The sequence below is a fragment of the Gorilla gorilla genome, chromosome 19 (genome assembly GCF_029281585.2).
Source record: "Gorilla gorilla gorilla isolate KB3781 chromosome 19, NHGRI_mGorGor1-v2.1_pri, whole genome shotgun sequence".
Taxonomy (NCBI): domain Eukaryota; kingdom Metazoa; phylum Chordata; class Mammalia; order Primates; family Hominidae; genus Gorilla; species Gorilla gorilla.
The window spans coordinates 50768567-50787904 of NC_073243.2; the positions used below are offsets into that span (position 1 = coordinate 50768567).

At 36.6% G+C, this 19338-nt stretch overlaps 1 protein-coding gene across 2 annotated transcripts in view; it reads left to right on the forward strand.

Moving 5' to 3' along the window:
* Positions 1 to 19338, forward strand: part of PDE4D (phosphodiesterase 4D) — an 800884-nt gene that overhangs the window by 321436 nt on the left and 460110 nt on the right. The window lies entirely within an intron of this gene.

A 19338-nucleotide genomic window follows, 5' to 3' on the forward strand; every position in this document is an offset into this window, starting at 1 on the left:
TAAAATCTGCCCCCGACTATGATGAGCTTCTTTGTTTCAGCTTATTTTGACTAATTAGGCTGAGGTTACAAACCACCCTGATATTTCAGTTGCTACAGCCACAGTCTTATTTCTTGCTCTCATTACTTGTTCTTGGCTGGGTGATATTGATATGTTCGTTTTGTTCTGGAACCAACCCTAAATGAACTGCCCATCCTGAGAAGGCAGAAGAAATTGGGAGATGGCAGGGGCACACAGTGATTTTTTAAAACTTCTGTTTAGAAATGCCACAGATCTCTTCCATGCACATGCCATTGGCCAAAGTGGGTTGCAAGATCAGCTTGGTATCAGTGGGGCAGGAAGCATAATCCTGGCACAATAATGGGCTTGGAAAGCTGTTAAACGTTTTTACAATAACACAATCAGATTCTTTCAAATTAATTACAAAACTACTTAAAGTTTTTAACATACATTCTGTGCACTGTCCCAAAGCTATATCTAATGTTACTTCCTCATTCTGATGAATTACTATTCCTTTTCTTCTTAGCTGTGTTTAAAAGCCCATACATCTATCCTGTGATAATTTGTACAGTGTATTGTGCTTGGTTTACTTGTCTCTCTCCTTCCCTCAGTGGTGGGCCCTTGGAGGGCAGGAGCAATGTGACATTCATCCATGAGACCCAAGTGTGTGATTGGTGCACAATGGACACCCTAAAAAGTGTTTATTGATAATTAATGAATTAATAGCTAAATGAGGGAGTGTTTTCTTTACCTTCCCCACACTCACCTTTTCTCCATTCCAGCAAGCAGTCTTGCACATGGAGTAGAAATCACAGTGGAATCTTGAAGAATAACTAGGAGTTTACCAGATGAGAAAGTACAGGGAGGTAAATCAGGGAAAGAACAGCTGATAGATTCGGTTGTAGCCGTGTTGAGTGAAGGTAAGATTCTTGGATTTTGCTTCATGAACTCGAAAGTCTACATAACATCAATCTTGGCCACTGCCAAGTCTGACCCATCTCACAGCACCAGAGGATTGGGGTAGTGGGTAGTAAACTGCAGATGTAGCACCCACAGGCTGACCAGTCTGACCCTCATTAGGTTCCCCAAAAATCAAATCTCTAATGCACCTGCATGGATGCTGCAAAGGAATGTGCACTAAAGGAATGTGAAAGCAATAACTATTTTTCATTATTTCTGATGAGACATTTTAGCGATTATGTTAAAATCTGCACAACCAAAAAGTCTAAACAGAGCGTGAACCTCTGACATTGACTCTGGAAATTACACACATTTTGTTTTACTATTTTAAAAACACACATGAACCGAAGAGAAAAGAGGCAGAAAGACTGGCTAGAACATAGCAGAACTTACCCATTAATGTAATGGAGTTTGAGCCTTTCTAAATGATGCCTGTGGGGAGCTCCGTACTAGTAATATCTCAAGGATATTGCCATTGTTCAAACATTTCAGGGATTCCCCTCTTGAACTTACCTTCAAAAGAGCCTTTGCTACATGTTTTGAAATTCATTGATGACAAATCTCCATCTGTTGAAGGTTTATCTGGTTCCTTTGGCATTAAGCCTGATGATTAAAGTTGATGATCCAGTTAGCAAATGCTATTTTGAGTCAAAATGAGAAGTAACTATAAAATTCAGAGGCAGTTTTCTTATGCACACTGGAAGTGGCCTGTAATGATAATTCCCAAGGAGAATGTCAAAAATGTCTTTAATCCTAATAGAATTCACTATATTTTTTTCATTGAAATAAATATTTAGGAAACATTGGTTTGAATTTGCATATGGTATACATGTTTGAAGAATCACTCTTGTTACTTTATAGGTAACACTTATAAGTGTTAAAATTATTAAGTTACTTAAGTACTTATAATGAATATAAATAAAATGATCCATTAATATTTGTCTATATATTTTTATACATAAAAGATTGTATATGTTATATAATCTATGTGTATACATATAGCACAATGACCAAATTAAATTTTCTTTACGGCTATTTTTAATTAAAAAATTTTCACATTATGCTTTCTTAAACAATTGCCTCTGTTATATCAGAAGCCAAAACTGGCAAATTATATTAGCTCAGTTATTTAGTTACTGGGGACTCTATCTTTAAACCAACCATGGGAATTCATTTATAGCTACTCAGCACTCGGGTATGTATGACCATGGGGCAGACAAAAGACTGCTTTAAAAATCACTGATGTGTATCATGCTTTTTCTTCTTCTTTAGTACTTCTAGCCATCAAAAAGAAATTATATTGTGAGGCAGATGGCAGTAATATATTTTTCAAAAGTGAATTATATCCTGTTTCCACATATAGGTAGGTAAATAAATAAATAAATAAATTCTATATAAGCAACATGACATAATTCCCAGACTATGAATTTCTGCTAATCTGAAGCATTTGATTAAGACTGGATTTAGACTATGCTTACATGTTGCTGGAAACTACTCAAAAAGGCTACATTCTGTTAACTGTGTTATTTTTGTCTGTATTATGTCAAATAATTTTGAGTAAATCATTGGTATTATCAAGGTCATGTAGAAGTCTTCTTAAATTCTGATTAAATAATCGACTTTCTTTACAACTACAGACAAATTGCAACAGAATCTGTATTTTCAGGCAGTTCAGCCTGCATAGGGTCAATTTAATACCATATAAATGTTGGGAACAGAATTATCAGAAACTTCAGATATGTCACCATAAGCCAGATGAACAATATATGTCAGTACCATTGGGAGAGTATTTGCCAGCATAAACTGGATATGTTTCTTGAATGCATGAAAAATGTGGTACTGAATGATTCTTCCTTCACTAAAATTGACTTATTTATCTTGATTTAAATATAGGCATACACTGGTAAATAAAACCTAGGTTTTTTCATAATATATTAGAGAATTTTTGATACATAACAAATGAGGTAATTCCAGATCGATTGGAATTCAGGTTTAGTGCTTCGTAAAGAGTTGAAAGTAGTTCCTGGTAGGTAAGTAAATTGTGGTGGGAAGGACAGGACATTCTCTAAAAGTGCTTGGTTTTAGAGATGTTTTGGTTAGAGTTTGACCAGGTGGTAGCAGATTTACTTATTCCTAACTCAGTTTTACTTGAAAGGCCTTCAGATTAAACACTTACGGAACCAGGAAGAAATGTATCTGAGTTACAGAACTTGAATGGGGATTGTCAAACTGGAGAATGCTTGCCCCATCTGAAGGAGATAGCTGGCAATATGTAGGGAGGGGAACTCTAGGTATTTTTGTTTGTTTGTTTGTTTGTTTGTTTTTGAGGCGGACTCTCGCTGTCACCCAGGCTGGAGTGCAGTGGGGCGATCTCGGCTCACTGCAAGCTCCGCCTCCCAGGTTCATGCCATTCTCCTGCCTCAGCCTCCGGAGTAGCTGGGACTACAGGCACCTGACATCACGTCCGGCTAATTTTTTGTCTTTTTAGTAGAGACGGGGTTTCACCGTGTTAGCCAGGATGGTCTCGTTCTCCTGACCTCGTGATCCGCCCGCCTCGGCGTTCCAAAGTGCTGAGATTACAGGCGTGAGCCACCGCGCCCGACTGGGAACTCAAGGTTTTAAACCTCGTAAACATTCAAAAGAAGCCCAAATCTCAACTTTAATGTGACATTTTCTGTGTGCTTTAAATGTTGGATCAAAAGGAAAAACAAAATTAAAAATATGTTGGACAAACTCAGGCCTGCTGTCCATATTTGATCCAAGGAGGACCAATTTACCCACTCCATCCTACCCCTTTCAGGTCATAGCATTTTCCTTTGTTAACTTTCGGCATTAATGTCATATTCCAGTTTATCCATATCTATGAGCAAGGCCCAAGGTCTGTAGCCAAGCCCAGGGTTTGCATGTGATATCTTTAGAAAAACCCCAGAGAAGCTTTCTCTTGTTTTCTCACTATGCTGTAAGTATGAATAGCCCAAAGCAAAAAGACAAGTACCCTGACTATCATGATCTTCTAAGCATTCGTGGAACTCACTAAAATTATAGTTCCCTGTGAAGAGCGTTTCATTGTAGAAAAGCACTGGAGAGTGGGCTTAGATACCTTCCTGTTTGATCTCAATAGTTTAATGTTTACTAACTCACTGAGAAGAAGAGACTGCCACCTTAGTGTTACCCTCTTGTAACACCCTAAACAAGTCATGTATTTCTCTTGTTTTCTCTCTTTAAAAAAATTTCCATATGAAATTCTGTGATTTTTTTCCCCTCATTACCTATTTTCTATCATCATTGTATCCAAAAGGTCAAGAGAGAGAAAAGGCCACTTCTCCATTGACTGGTTATCTCTTAGACTGTATGACAGCAAAAATATAAGCAAGGGTTAAATTTCAAATGCATCCACTCCGCTCATACACATTTGTGATTTAAAAAACACACTTCATTGAATAATTTAAAATATGGTTGTACCATCTGTTCTTGTGGGGATTAACATTGTTCATGATGGCAAAATAATCACGTTAAATAAATTCTAGATACTGTACTCTATTATTAATAATAGCAATGATATTGTTAGTTCAGATGACCCGGCCTTTTCTGTCTCCATATAATCACACTATTGATTTTCCAGTATCGGAAAGGAGAACAAGAGAGTACATGCTTTTATTTCTAAATGGAACATGCTGTTCAGGAATTCTGCCATTTCTTTTATGGAAATAAAAAATAAAGTGCAAACATATGCCATCTTTGAAGGTAACATTCTGTAAGCCTTTGAGTATAACATTTGCTGTCTTTATCTATTTCTTTGTGTCTATTCATAAGAAAAATGATCAGATTGTCATATTCATATTCTAGAAACTACGCAATCAATTTTTTTTCAGGCATTCTGTCGTCTGCCTGGAATGAGATTAGCAAAAGAGTCGTTGTGTAAACTGAATTAGTTTACTTCATGCGAGCATTGATTTTACATTCCCTGAACTCTTATAACATTTTATGTTTGAGCCACACAGTATGTACTATCTCACATTGACTGTGAATTTATTGTGTTTAAGTCATTTCTTCTAAAAAGTATTGTAAGCTTTGTGAGGACAGGGGCCATTTTGTTTTTCTCTTGTATCTGTTGAAATTTCCCACTCTGCTGGGTTTTTCTAAGGTCAAAATATATTATAATTAAGTGATTGACTTTTTAATGTTGTATAGTGGTGGGAAAAGGTTAAAAAGAGTTGCTTTTGGTAGCAAGATGGTATGGGCCAATGACTTCTACCCACACCTAATTCGGTGATATAAATGATCTATTCTTAGCTTGGGCTTTTCCTCTGTGAACTTCTATGGCAATTGGGTGTGGACAAATGGGTCCTTGAAGATATTTTGAAAATTTCCCCAACAAGAACCCAGTGCTTAATGACCCTCTACTGCCAGGTAACCTTCCTAGGTTGCTGCACCTATTCCCTCTGCTTTTCTTTAAAATCACATATTTTTATATTTTCTAAGAGAAGGTAGAATGTAATAGGCATCATTAATTTTTGCAGAAAGTCTCCAAAACATGTTGTTAAATCACCGCTGTCTTCTCACCTCCAGGCAAAAAGGTACCAACTTATTTAAATATTTGTTCAGTCATATTATGTGCTCCTGTGAATTTTCTCTGGGTGTCACTCTTCACAGTGAGTATGAGCTCTCATTTAATCTCTTTCAAGGGAAAATGAGCTCAAAGACCCTGATGTTGCGATTTGACCTCCTTGAGTTTGTATTAAGCTGTTAACTTGCTGATTTGTCCCTAGCTTATCTATTATGAAAACTTGGATGTTGTCAAACCGCATTTTCATTCCCCAGTCTGTGTTCACTATTTGATGTTCCCCACAAGTTACACTGCCTTGGTCTCAACTAAATTGGTTTTCTATATTACAAAGTCAATTTAATATCTGAATGATCTTCCAAGATACTGCCTATAATTTCTTTTACTTCTCTCTCACAAAGCCTTATCTTTCATTAATAAAAAATGGTCCCAAAGCCCATTGTTATCTTTTGCATTTCCCACTTTACACAAAACTAGCCATAATATCACTATCACTTGTCTGGTAACTCAGGAATATGTTGTATAAATAGTGTATTTTTTATTTTGGTAAAATATGTGCAAAAGTATCTTGTGGTAGCTATAATGGATGTGTGAATTGGATAAAAATACTATTAAGTGTGTTTTTTCCTAGTTGAACAACATAGATAAAGAATACTGAGTAAAGACTAAATATTTGCCTGGATGGAAGACCGTTCATCCAATCAAACAAATATACAGAAACATAAAGAGATAGTAAATGCACTGGAATGCAAAGTCAGAGTCAATAGTTATTTAAGCTTGCTGATAAAAATGACTGCAATTTCAAGTGCACAGTTAATTAGAATTGGATGGTAGAGGCCCAAGGGTGATGGCATGTAAATGAAGAATATGTGAGGAATTCTGTCTTAAGCCTTATTCATAGATGTACAGCAGAGAAATTAAACTGACTGACATTCTGTGCCCTGCAATAGTCATATCACACCTGGGGTGTGGGATTCATTTCAGATACCACAGGTTAAGAGGAAATCAACAAGGAGCAATCAGTCCAGAAGAGTGTTGCCAGGATGGTGAAGCATCTGGAAATCATGATGTCTTAGGAACTGCCAAAAGAACCGAGACTGATGTGGCCTGGAAAAGGGAGAGAATAAAAACTCCTGTTTAGATAATCTGAGGTTTTCATATTAAAAAGATTCAGGGCCAGGTGCAGTGGCTTACGCCTGTAATCGCAGCACTTTGGGAGGCCAAGGCAGGTGGATCGCTGGAGTCCGGGAGTTCAAGACCAGCCTGGGCAACATGGTGAATCACTGTCTCTCCTAAAAATTTTTAAAAAATTAGCTTGTGCAGTGGCCCATGCCTGTAATTCCAGCTACTCAGGAGGCTGAGGTGGGAGGATTGCTGGAGCCCAGGCTGTGGAGGCTGCAGTGAGCTGAGATCACACTACTGCACTTCTGCCTGGGTGACAGAGTGAGACCCTGCTTCTAAATAAATAAATAAGACTCAGGCTTGTTTCTGAATGACTATGATCAAAGAGTAGCACTTTTAGAAAGGTGAAATTTAGTTTGATACAAAGAACTTCTCAATATTTAAATCTTCAAACTTTTCAATATTTAAATTTTCAATATTTAAATCTGCTCAAAGATAAGCATTTAAATCTGCTCAAAGATAAGCATACCATGAAGCAGGGCTCCTCATGCCAGATCCAGATACTTGTTTTTCCTTCAAGGCTGTTCATGCATTAGGGGAAGACTGCATTTCCCATGGCTTCTAATGAACCTTTTAACTATGAGGATCTGTTACATGAAAATTTTTTTTTTCAAGATGGAGTTTCGCATTTGTTGCCCAGGCTGGAGTGCAGTGGTGCAACCTCGGCTCACCACAACCTCCGCCTCCCAGGTTCAAGCAATTCTCCTGCCTCAGCCTCCTGAATAGCTGGCATTAGAGGCATACACCACTATGCACAGCTAATTTTGTATTTTCAGTAGAGATGGGGTTTCCCCATGTTGGTCAGGATGGTCTTGAACTCCCAAACTCAGATGATCTGCCCGCCTCAGCCTCCCCAAGTGCTGGGATTATAGGCGTGAGCCACCGCGACCAGTGTTACATGAAAAATTCTTAGAATAGTGCTTGATGGCACCAAGTAAATGTTCAATAGATATTAGTTATAATTGTTATCAGTAGTGACTATTCTATGCATTGGTAACTGATTATTTTTCGGATGGGAATAAGTAAAGGTGTTTAAAATGTTAGCACCAGTTTCTGTTGCTAAATACTTAAGGTAGTTAGTAAGGTCTTAGGCTACTTGTAACTAATTTACTCTTAATTTGTCACCACTTTATGTTTTCCATTATTGCCTTTACATTCTATGTTACCTAGATTTGGGATTAATTCATCAAATTTAATATGAAAACTTTAAGTGACTGCTAAATCACAATTTCATATATTAAATTATCTAGTGATAACGTAGCAATAATCTATCAAGAAAGGAATGAATCATGACCGAAAAAATGAATCTCTTTCATTAATTAAGAGAGATGTTTCAGTTTAGAAACTTACAGAATCTTAATGGTTAAGCTCTAGGTCACATTAGCTTCATTGGATTATTTTCTCAGGTGACAGATTTGCTATATCTTAGGTTGGCAGCTAATATCTATTGAAGGTATTCATTCATTCACTCACTTCCTAATTTATTTAACAAGCAGTGTACCAACCACTGCCCATGCCTGCACATAGCTGCTTACCTCTACAGAGTCTTTTCTACCCTTTTATCCCTTTTTGAGTCAGTCATCACAGGAAGACCAGCCTCTCAGTCATCCTATGTCCCCTATACCCCAACCCCAAGGGCTCCATGGCAGCAAAGCAGTCCCTCTTCTCACCCCATCCCTGAACTCCTTGGGCTCCTTCCCTGCTGTATTTTCCTCTGTATCAGTTATCATTTCTCTTATATATTTTACTTACTATGTCCATTTACCTATCTCTACTGGAATGTCAGCTCCATAAAGGCAGGAATATTTGCATGTGTTCTATTTGCTACTGGGTAACCAGAGCCTAGAATAGTAACTTGATAAATATTTGTTGAATGAGTGAATAAGGCCTAAGTCATGGAAACTGATACCAGAAAGGTGTTATTTCTTTCCCAGGGTTACCTAAGCCATTATGGCAGCGCAGCATTGTGACCCAAAGTCACTTGGCTCTGAAACCAACATCCCCATTCTTTTTTTTTTTTTTTTTTTTTTTGACAGAGTCTTGCTCTGTCACTCAGGTTGGAGTGCAGTGGCACGATCTTCACTCACTGCAACCTCTGGCTCCCAGGGTTCAAGCAATTCTCCTGCCTCAGCCTCTGAGGTAGCTGGGATTACAGGTGTGTGCCACCATGCACAGCTAACTTTTGTATTTTTGGTAGAGACAAGGTTTCACCATGGTGGTTAAGCTGGTCTCGAATTCCTGACCTCAAGTAATCCGCCCATGTTGGCTTCCCAAAGTGCTGGGATTACAGATGTGAGCCACTGCACCCAGCCCCAACATATTCATTCTTGATCTCTCCCTGCATACAAATAACTTTGAAATTATGCTGAATAAACTCAGGGATCTAGAGATATTTGACAATGACAATGATATTTCACTGCTGTATGGATTTAAATACAAGGAGACAACTTTTGTATCATTTACATTTAGGAGAACATTCAGGTCAATATTTGCCTGCCTAATTTATCTCCATGTGGATCACTTTTGTTTCTTTTCTAGATGTATTCAATCTGATTTAGTTTATTATGAGTTTCTCTACTATTTGTTTTTTTTTCCTTGGATCATTGATGCAGACCCTAGAAGAGGTGGAGTACAGAAATAGATTTGGAGAAGCAATAATGAGTAAGCCTCAGTCTTTGCCTCTGAGATGCATTCAGCAAGTGGTTGAGGCAACATTGTAAGTGTGCAGTTCCAGAGCCAGAAGATAACCAGATAATTTATAATCCAAGCAATAATATTGCAAAAGTAAAAGGAGGCACTATTTAATCATCATTCCAGGGCAATAGCTGTATACTATTCAGACAAACTGAAGAGTAAAGTCCCCTAGTTTAAAAACTCAACAAACGTAAAATATGCTTGCACATCTTTTTAGTAATAAATGTTTACCTTGCATCTACTATTTTCAGAGACACATACTAGGCACTGTAGCAATATATATAGAACAGTGTACAGGGCACTGTGGTGAATTTAAAGACAAGTCATATATCTTCCTATCTTGTGGTTCAGAATTCACTCTAGGACAGAGAACATTAAAAATACAATAAAAAGCAGTAAATGATGGTGCAAGCTGAATTAAGCTTGATGTGTTGTTAGCCAGCCACAAGGTTTCCAACAGAATCACTGATATGATTTGGCTGTGTACCCACCCATATCTCATCTTGAATCCTAGTTCCCATTGAATTATAGTTCATTTCTATAATTCCTATAGTTCCAATTTTATAGTTCAGCCAACAATCCCCATGTGTTGTGGGAGGGACCCGGTGGGAGGTAATTGAATCATAGGAGCAGTTTCCCCCATGCAGCTGTCGTGATAGTGAGTTTCTCATGAGATCTGCTGGTTTTGTAAGCTTCTAGTGTTTCCCCTGCTGGCACTCATTCTCTCTCCTGCCACCCTGTGAAGAGGTGCCTTCTGCCATGATTGTAAGTTTCCTGAGGCTTCCCCAGCCATGCAAAACTGTGAGTCAATTAAACCTCTTTTCTTTATAAATTACCCAGTCTCAGGCATTTCTTCATAGCAGCATGAGAACAGACTAATACGCTGATGCTGTACCACTTTTATTTCTATCTCATAATATTGTCAATTGAAATCAGTCCTGTCTTGATGCATGAATTGCACATCAAATGAATTGTATGCTTTTTTTTTTCCTAGATAGGAGTTATGCCATCTACTTCTTGTGTGTATACATAGTAGATGCTCAGCTAATGCTGGCTGGCTGGTTGGGGTAGAAAAATGAATTGATAGATTTAAAAAAGTCATCTGGCAACCAAATATAGAGCCTTGTTTGCCAAAGACCCCTCCTCTTTGCTGAACTAGCTAGTTGACAGAGTAAGAACTTGCAGCATGATTATTTTTCATCTTACAACTTTATAATGATACATTTGGTTATTTGGAAATAAGTTTAAAGTGTTTTAATTCTTTCCACTGGTTCCTACTGTTGGAAATTCTTTTGCAGCTGAATATTGGCAACCGTTTGTATCTTGGCAAGTAGACTATGCTTTTTAAGGATGAAAGTGTGGGAAGTAGTATAGGACATCTGTCGAAGAAGTCATGTTGTCAAAGCCTGTTGTGTATATTAAACTCATTTGTTTCCATTTCTATACATTCTAAAGCAAAATGCCACTCCATTTAACATTCAAACAGCTTATAAAGAGCTTGGAAATATGAATTGTGTGGGCCTACCTGAAATTTCAATGAATGAGCATCATTTTATTCAGTTGGTTTTGTTGCTGCTTTAGCTCAGCCTAAACTTTGGATGTATAATAGGTTTGTTGAGATAAGATTACCAGTAGCTAAGGGCTTTTGTTGGATGGGAGAATTGAAACCAACATAATTTCCGGTACCTGTTAAATGGCACTTGGACCAGGCCTAATTTACTGTCCTTGTATTTAACAAAGCAGAACAAACAAAACTTACTTAGATACCTGATTCACTAACTTCCTCTTCTAAGGTATCTGTCCATGTGGTTTTCTCCTTTACTTAAGTAGGTTTAATAAACTTGCCTTTATGTAACCAACGGGTTTCTGTTGGGTTTTGGAGGCAATGATAGTTAATAGTAAAATAATATTTTGAGAGAAACCGCTCTCAAAGAGGCTCCATTAGCTGGAGAATAAAGCATTTTAAAAAAGATGAGACCTTATGCTTCATTCATCTCAAACTTACCTGCTTATAAAAACAAAACAGTTGATTGATTTGATCAAAAGTTATCCTTGTTATAAAATTAAGTGGGCCTGCTGACTAGCTGATTTATGAGATTTTAAGTTCTTTAACTTTGAAGAAGACATACAATTCAGTCTCAACAGTTTTTACAATCTGAGAGATTGGGTCATGCTAATAAAATTTCTGAGAAACTACTTATCCATCGGAATGTTAACATCTTTTACTAGAATAGTATGTTTGTTTCAATTGATGAAGACTTTTGTTTGGAGGTAAGCTTTCAACTCATTTAGGTAAATACCAAGGAAGTTTTTCAATATCATTATTTTAATGGATTCATGATATTCACATTGATTAGCTATTCCTTATTTTAAGTAGTTGGGCATTAAAGATATTTACATCTTTTTATTATTTTGTAAGACACTGTGATGACCTTCATGATAGTTAAATCTTCATTTGCACTGTTATTTCCTTCTGACTGTAGCCATTGTGTGTAAGACTGCAAAGTGTAATATATGCAGTGTTTAAGAGTAGATTAACAAGAAAAGCTAATGTATGAACATAAGTAGCTGACCCTTAATAGAAGAGTGATTAATTAATTTTGAATTTGCCAGTACACTCTCAAAACACAGAGCTTGATTAAATAATGGCATTATACTGAGCTTATTCAGGTATTTGGATAACTTTTCTTTACTGAACTGAAACTGATAGCCCAGGCAGGCACATCTCCAACACCTCTAATTAAAATCCACATTCATCCCTTGCTTCCTGAGAAAAGATGTTGCTCTCATGTTCCTTTGGGCACTCTTTGCAAAGTATTTCTGTTTGATTGCATATGATGAATAGCTCCACTACTTCCAATGTATTTCAGTTGTCAAATATTTATAATTATTATTCTTGGGAAAGTAACTGAGAAGGGAGTTCAGGAAAGACTTGGACAGTTCTTTGGAGCATCAGGACCTTACAATTTCAGCTATCTTGTTCAATAAGCAAATGTTGTTTTAGGTTCCTGGATTACAAAGTCAAAGAAGGCAGAATCCCTGCCCTCAAGAAAAGTCATGGGGAAGAGTAGTAAATGCATGAACAGCTGTGAAACAGTGTGGTAAAGTCATGTGAGTTGGAAAAATAGATGAGAGGCTTCTAAGTAAAACTGAGGAATGAAGAATGTTTTTTGGAAGAGATTACGCTTAAAAGGAATTAGCCAGCCAGAGAAGAAAGAGAAAAATGTTCTTGCCAGAGTACCTATCATTTGGGAAGCCCCAGTGGGGCAGAAGAACAGACTGTGTACAGGAAAGACACTACCAAGTGTTATTTGTGGCTGATACAGGAGAGGAAGGGAGAGCAAAACAGTAGAGCATCTCTGTGCTGAGTATTGGAATTTAAATTTTGAACTTCATTACTAAATAATGTGGAACTATTGGATAATTTCAAGCAAAGGACTCACATGTTCATGTCCTTGCGTGAGTTCGCTAAGATTTCCATTTTAAGATAATCTTGGTAGGTAAGTGAAGGATAGATTTGAGGAGGAAAAATTAGAAATATTAACTCTAGGCAAAACATAGGGGGAAAAGATAATTGAGAGAGATTAAAGAATGTGTAGAGAGGTAGAAGATATAGTCTGGTCTCTGGAATCAGATGAATTGGTTCCTAACTCTGACTCCACCACTTAACACTCTATGTGACCTTGGGTATATATCTTATCCCTCAGTGTCTTGTTTTTCTCATCTGAAAAATGAGTGTAATAATAGGGCCCAACTCATATTTTATGAGAATTAGTCAACCTGCCAACCACAGTGCCTAGTACATTGAATGCATCTGATTAGTGTTAGCTATTATCTATTGACCATTAATATTATTGTTACTATCAATAGTGTTCATGTCTCTAGAGTTTGTGACCTGATTAGCAGTTATTGTCTGGTTATTGGCTGAATGGTGGCCAGTACTAGGGAATATAAGAAGAAATGTGGGGAGAGGGAGTGGAGGAGGGGAGGAACAGAGTTGATTTGAATTACATTATAAATGCTCAAATGAACTAGCTATGGAACTTACAAGTGGAATTTTCTCATGTGCAGCTGATGATAACAGCAGAAAAATGTGAACTCTGAATAAAGAGGTGGGAGTTTTTCAGCACATAAAGAATATTTAAAGCCAATTCATTGGATGCATTGACCAGTAAGTGTAGAGATCAAAATCAAGAACAACTCCAAGAATTGAGAGCAGATGCAAACCCCAATTTTCATGGGTCTCCAGTCCAGGTATGAGCAGAAAACACGAGGGTTGGGGAGGGAAGAAGAGAGTCTTCCAAGCCATAAGCCAGGGGAAATCATTCAGTCAATTCTTATGCTCTGATGTGGTCATTAACAGATGATACCCTCATCCTAAAGATGAGACTTCTTTAGGAACATCCTAAAGAAGTTCCTCCAGCATTTAAAATTGCTAAATGTAGGCCAGGGTAGAGTTAAAGGCTGAAAGAACCTTAATTAATATGTATTATTCCAGTTATTAGAAGAAAAGTCCTATGGATTGAAATTGCTGCTTGCTAGCAATTACTTTTAAGTGCTGTGCAGGACATTATTAATGTTGCAACGTCTAGCATAATGATGAAAATTGATGTTCCAGATGCTTTCATGTGAGTTCTCCTTTTCTTTTAAGTTCTCAAGAGCTTAGAATCATGGGGATGATAAGTGAGATTTGTGCTAGACTCTATACCTGTCTTCCATAGAAATCCCAGTATGCAAAAACAAACAAAACATAGATGGGTAATCATGGCCATTCCTTAATGAGATTTGAGCCTTATTTGGAGGTACGTCTGGTATGGATGGTAGCTCTAATCTTTAGATGAAATTAAACTCTCCAATGTGTTCTTGTTTTCCTAAAGATCAAGTCCCCAACTACCTCTCTCCAGCCCCAGAGAAAGGGAATTGTTGAAGATAGAAAGATTCCATTTTCTTCCCTTAAAGGCCACCTCCTGCTAGTTGGCCAGAGTTCTCACAGATTCTGAATTCTTGGCAGGCTGGAGTTTAATAGTAATCCTCTCTCATCCAAATTTAAGTACAGGTAATCCCCAGGAGCCCCTGCCAGGCTTTTGGTAAATAATTACCTGGGTACAAGCAAAAATGCCCCTGCTAAGAAAACTCTGGAATTTTACCCATCATAGGACACATAGGTCTCTACCATAGAGGTTTATATCTTATTCTTCAATTTCTGATTGTTACCCCTCCTAGGAAATTCTTATGTGAAGCAAATCTTATTCTCTTCTACTGGGCAATCTCCTAAATTAGCTGGCATGTGAAAATGCTTCATTGAGCTTTTGTTCTTCAGACTCTCAAATGAAGGAGTATGTCCAAAGAGCCTCTTTATGCAAAATCTACAAATTACAGGCAGTCATACATCACAATTAGTTGGCAGTCATTAGGCATTACATCCATATTGTAAAATTAGTGATGTTTCTCCCAAATTATGAAATATTATTCCCATTAAGAAAAATATACTGAAGAGTAAAAACATAACAGGATTTTTGCTATATTTACTCTCTTCATAATTATGCAAATTAATAAAAATTATTTACTATTTACTAACTTTGTATTGAGTGTTCTCTCATTCTTATGAGACTCCAGACTTCTGCCTTTGTACACCTGTGCAAAGCCTTTCTAAGCTGTTTATTTATGTCCCAATATATATTTCAGTTCAGAAAGGCTGTTCTTACTTTTGCGGCACCTTAATAATAGTTTTATTTCAACAAGGAACCATATGCAATCACTGGATATTTCAGAGAGCTGCCTACCTTATTTTCATACTATAAAGAAATAAACTTGAATAACAATGGATAGTCTTGGCAGGAGTGTGGAGGAGTTGACATCTTCCAACATGACTGTGGGAATATGAACTGCCATAGCCTATTAAAGGGAAAAATGTTCACAATTTGTAAGCTAGCAATCCATTTTCAGAAATACAAGCACCAATCAGTAAGAATATATTAGCAAATGTGTTTATTGTTTATATGAGTCCAAAATTATATGTCCGTCAATAAAGGACTCATTGAATAAATAATGGTACATTTATGCCATGGAATCTTATATAACTATTGAAAAGAACTCACTAGGTCTCTGTGCATTCACAAAAATAATTTTTTCATGATTGACTTAATATTAATAAAGGATTATACATAGTATGAGCCCACTTTATTAAAAAAGGAAGGAGAATCCCTATACATGTGTGAGGGTTTGTGTATTGTGTGTGGTATATTTATATTTGTATAAATAAAAAGTTTGCTGTCTTTTCCCTCCCATTAATCCTACCAAGGAAGGGAAAAGACAGCAATCTTTTTTATCTTCACATTTCTGTGTCATTTGGCATGTTAAAAAAATAGCATGTATAATTTTGTAATTGAAACCTAAAATATAAGAAAGAAAATTATTGAATAGAAATGGTAAATACTATGCAGCCATAAAAAAGAATGAGAGCATGTCTTTTGCAGGGACATGGATGGAACTGGAGGCTATTATCCTTAGCAAACTAACACAAGAACAGAAAACCAAATACCACATGATCTCACTTACAAGTGGGAGATAAATGATGAGAACTCATGAACACAAAGAAGGACACAGACCCTGGGGTCTACTTGAGGGTGAAGGTGGGAGGAGGGAGAGAAGCAGAAAAGGTAACTATTGGGTACTGGGTTTAATATCTGGATGATGAAATAATCTGTACAACAAACCCCCATGGCACAAGTTTACCTATGTAACAAACCTTCACATCTACCCCCAAACCTAAAATACAAGATTAAAAAAAAAGGAAAATTATCTACTCTTTCAAACTTAAAATTTCTGGATTTGAACAGTGTCTGCTGTTTAAACCCAAACAGTGTCTGAATTTGGCTACTGAAGAATAAAATGTAGCCCTTTTTCAGCACACTTTATGTTTACCCAGGTCCCAGGACACTTAAATAAACTGGCGTGTCTATTCAAATCCTGGATAAGAAATAATTTTTCAAAATAAAAATTATCTCACAGAATACTCTGAACACCTGCTACTCTCATTACCCTGAACACTTGTGGTTTTGTTGCTATAACTAGCAAATGGCATAAAGGCTAGAAAAACTGTGGGCTAAAGATACAGCATTTCTCTCTAAGACCCTGCTGCCTTCAGTAGAATTATTTAATATCCTTTCTAATTTCTCCAACTTATTTTTCACTGTTATGAAAAAACAGCTTACAAAGAATTAGTAACATTCACTATCAATGATTCCATAGATCTTCGTTCAAAGTGCAGGTAGAAGGTGCATTTCTCAAAGAGTGTTTTAAACGAGGAAAAAAATGTGTATCATCATCATCATTTTAGTGAATAAAGACATTTGCTTACCATTTTTATGTTCCTGAGAGGCTAAGTTCAGTTCTATCATGAATAGTAATTTATGAATAAGAACCCACAATTTTTTTTACCAGAGAATTGGAAAACCGCCCATAACATTTCCATATACCCATCTCATTTTCTAAGTATCTGTAACAGTTTAGTGAACAATATTCCCTCTTCGAAAATATAGCAAATAATTATTTCCTTCCTATCAGATATGCATGCTTTGTTTACAGGTAAATAACTCTAATTACCAAACTACTATTACATTAGGTTGATGTTCTTTTCAACGTTAGACAAAAATGGATAAAACCTTGCTGCCTACTCAGAGATTTGGTCTGAGTGGAAATAGGCTTTTGTGGAGCTACAGAATTTCTGCTTTATCTACTCAGCCAATAATTGGTCAGAGCATGAGCCTGGTTAGAAATAAGCAAAAAGCTTCTTGTATCCATGAACAGAATGAACAGAAAACAAGGTAGTACATTTAGCCTCCGAGAAACACGCGTTTACTTTTGAAGCAAAGAAGCACCGGGCAACCAGTGAGCAGCGTATGTCTGAAATCTATTATCTGACATGTTCTTTCCAGCCTTCCCAGGAATGCTGGTCTGACTACTCAGATTTGCTTTTACTTCTTGCCTTTTGGATATAATGAGTTTGCCAAGCAGCTGTGAGTACCTGACTCTGGGGAAGGTGGCTAGATTCCGAGGCGCTTATGTTCATGGATCACCATACGCGATCAACATGCCAATTGATATTAAGCCACAGAGGAGACGGTAACTGCTTTCCTTTCCTCTAGTTGTTTGTCAGTGAAAATGTGTTTTGTTGCCCTTTGGTAACTGCTTTGGATGTCTGCTGAACTGGGAGGGTCAGGGTGAGAAGTTAGTTTTTATTCAACACACTGGATAGTTGGGAAAAAAATTAACCAGAGAGGAAAGCTGGAAATAGTTTAGCTATTTAGCAAAAGCTGATCTGGTTTCAAGGTCTGTAGATTTTAAGAATTTGAGAGATTGTCAGTGCTTGTATTGCCATCAAAATCACCCATGATGAGAATTTGAAAGAGGATTTAGCCAAATAATGGATATATTTATTGATGGCTATATGGCTATTTATACCAGATGCCCAGTAACTCATAATCTACATGTGACATTCCTTAATGCATCATAACACATTAATGCAGTAAATGGGTTATAATTCTACAAAAACATTTGTTTTCCTGTAGTTGCTAGGGAGGGAAGAACAAGGTTATGTATTTTTCCTATAAAAAAAGTTGTCATTTTAGATCTGTGTTCTACCCCCGACCCACCCTTTTTATGTAGTATCAGAATAGCGATGATATAGTTAACTAATATGTCCAAAAGTCACCCCTCAATTTTGGTTTTATACAACATCATTTTTTTCAGCAATTAACAATGAACTTCAGAAGCATTTATAAAGATGTTCCATTCTCTCTGTGAAAATTCCATTTCTCCCTAATTTTATGAATCCACATAATGACAATCCAAAATTCTAAAAGCAATGTATTTTACTTGGAAACTGTCATTACTATCTTACTCTTCCACTTTTCTTTTTCTAATTATATCTACACAAACTCACAAAGCATGCATTTTGCCAGATTTCACCTTATTATAAACATGAAGGGATGTTTAAGTGATTAAAAAGTTTCTAAACCTTCAGAAAGCTTTCTGATTTTTGTGAGACAATATTTTATTCTTTTCTCCAGAGTATCAAGGCTTTTCTGTCCAGCTCTATCACTATTTGACTTTATGACAGGCTAGCAGCACCAAGCAACTGTTTTAAAATACATTCAGAAAAGTGTGTCCTAAGACACCCAACATGGCTCAGCTGCTGTCAGTTACCTCATTCCCTTCTTTAGTTGGTGGGACGATACTACAGATCCATACAAGTTGCAAAATCCACATGAATATCTAATGTCCCTGTTCATATTACCTTAATTTTTCTGCTTTAATCAGCTTTTTGTACAAGTCAGTGAAATTATGTTTTTATGTATATTGTGTATATGCATAGACCCAGAAAATTTCAGACATATACCTATTTAGGCTTAAAATTGGGCATCACAGTGTATTTTACAAGAAAATATATTTGAAAGGCATTTTACAATAATTAGTATTTAGTTGCATAGATCTTGGGATTTTTAAAAATACCAGATCCATCTTTTCTTTCAGTAGAATACATTACTTACCTATGTCTAGTAAATCAATTAAATAAATTTTATATAAAAAGTTAACTTATTACATCTGGAGCTTTTATTCTACGAAAGGATAAATATGACAACAAACATGTAATGAAAACAATAGTTAGAGGGGCGGATGAATGAATGGAAGAACATCCAAATCATAGAGGTTGTCTTTTTATTCTGTTACTCATTTTCTTAAGTTGTAAATTTTAAAACCTCAACTTCTTTTGAATCTGTTGAGAAAACAATACACTTGGAAAGGTGAGTCATCATCTTAGATTCACTAAAATCTACCTAAGTTTTGAATGGTTCTTTTTCAGAATGCTTGCTGGGACAAAGATTTATCTAAAGTAGCATGTTTATGTTTATTTTCGTATCATCTCGGTTGTGATT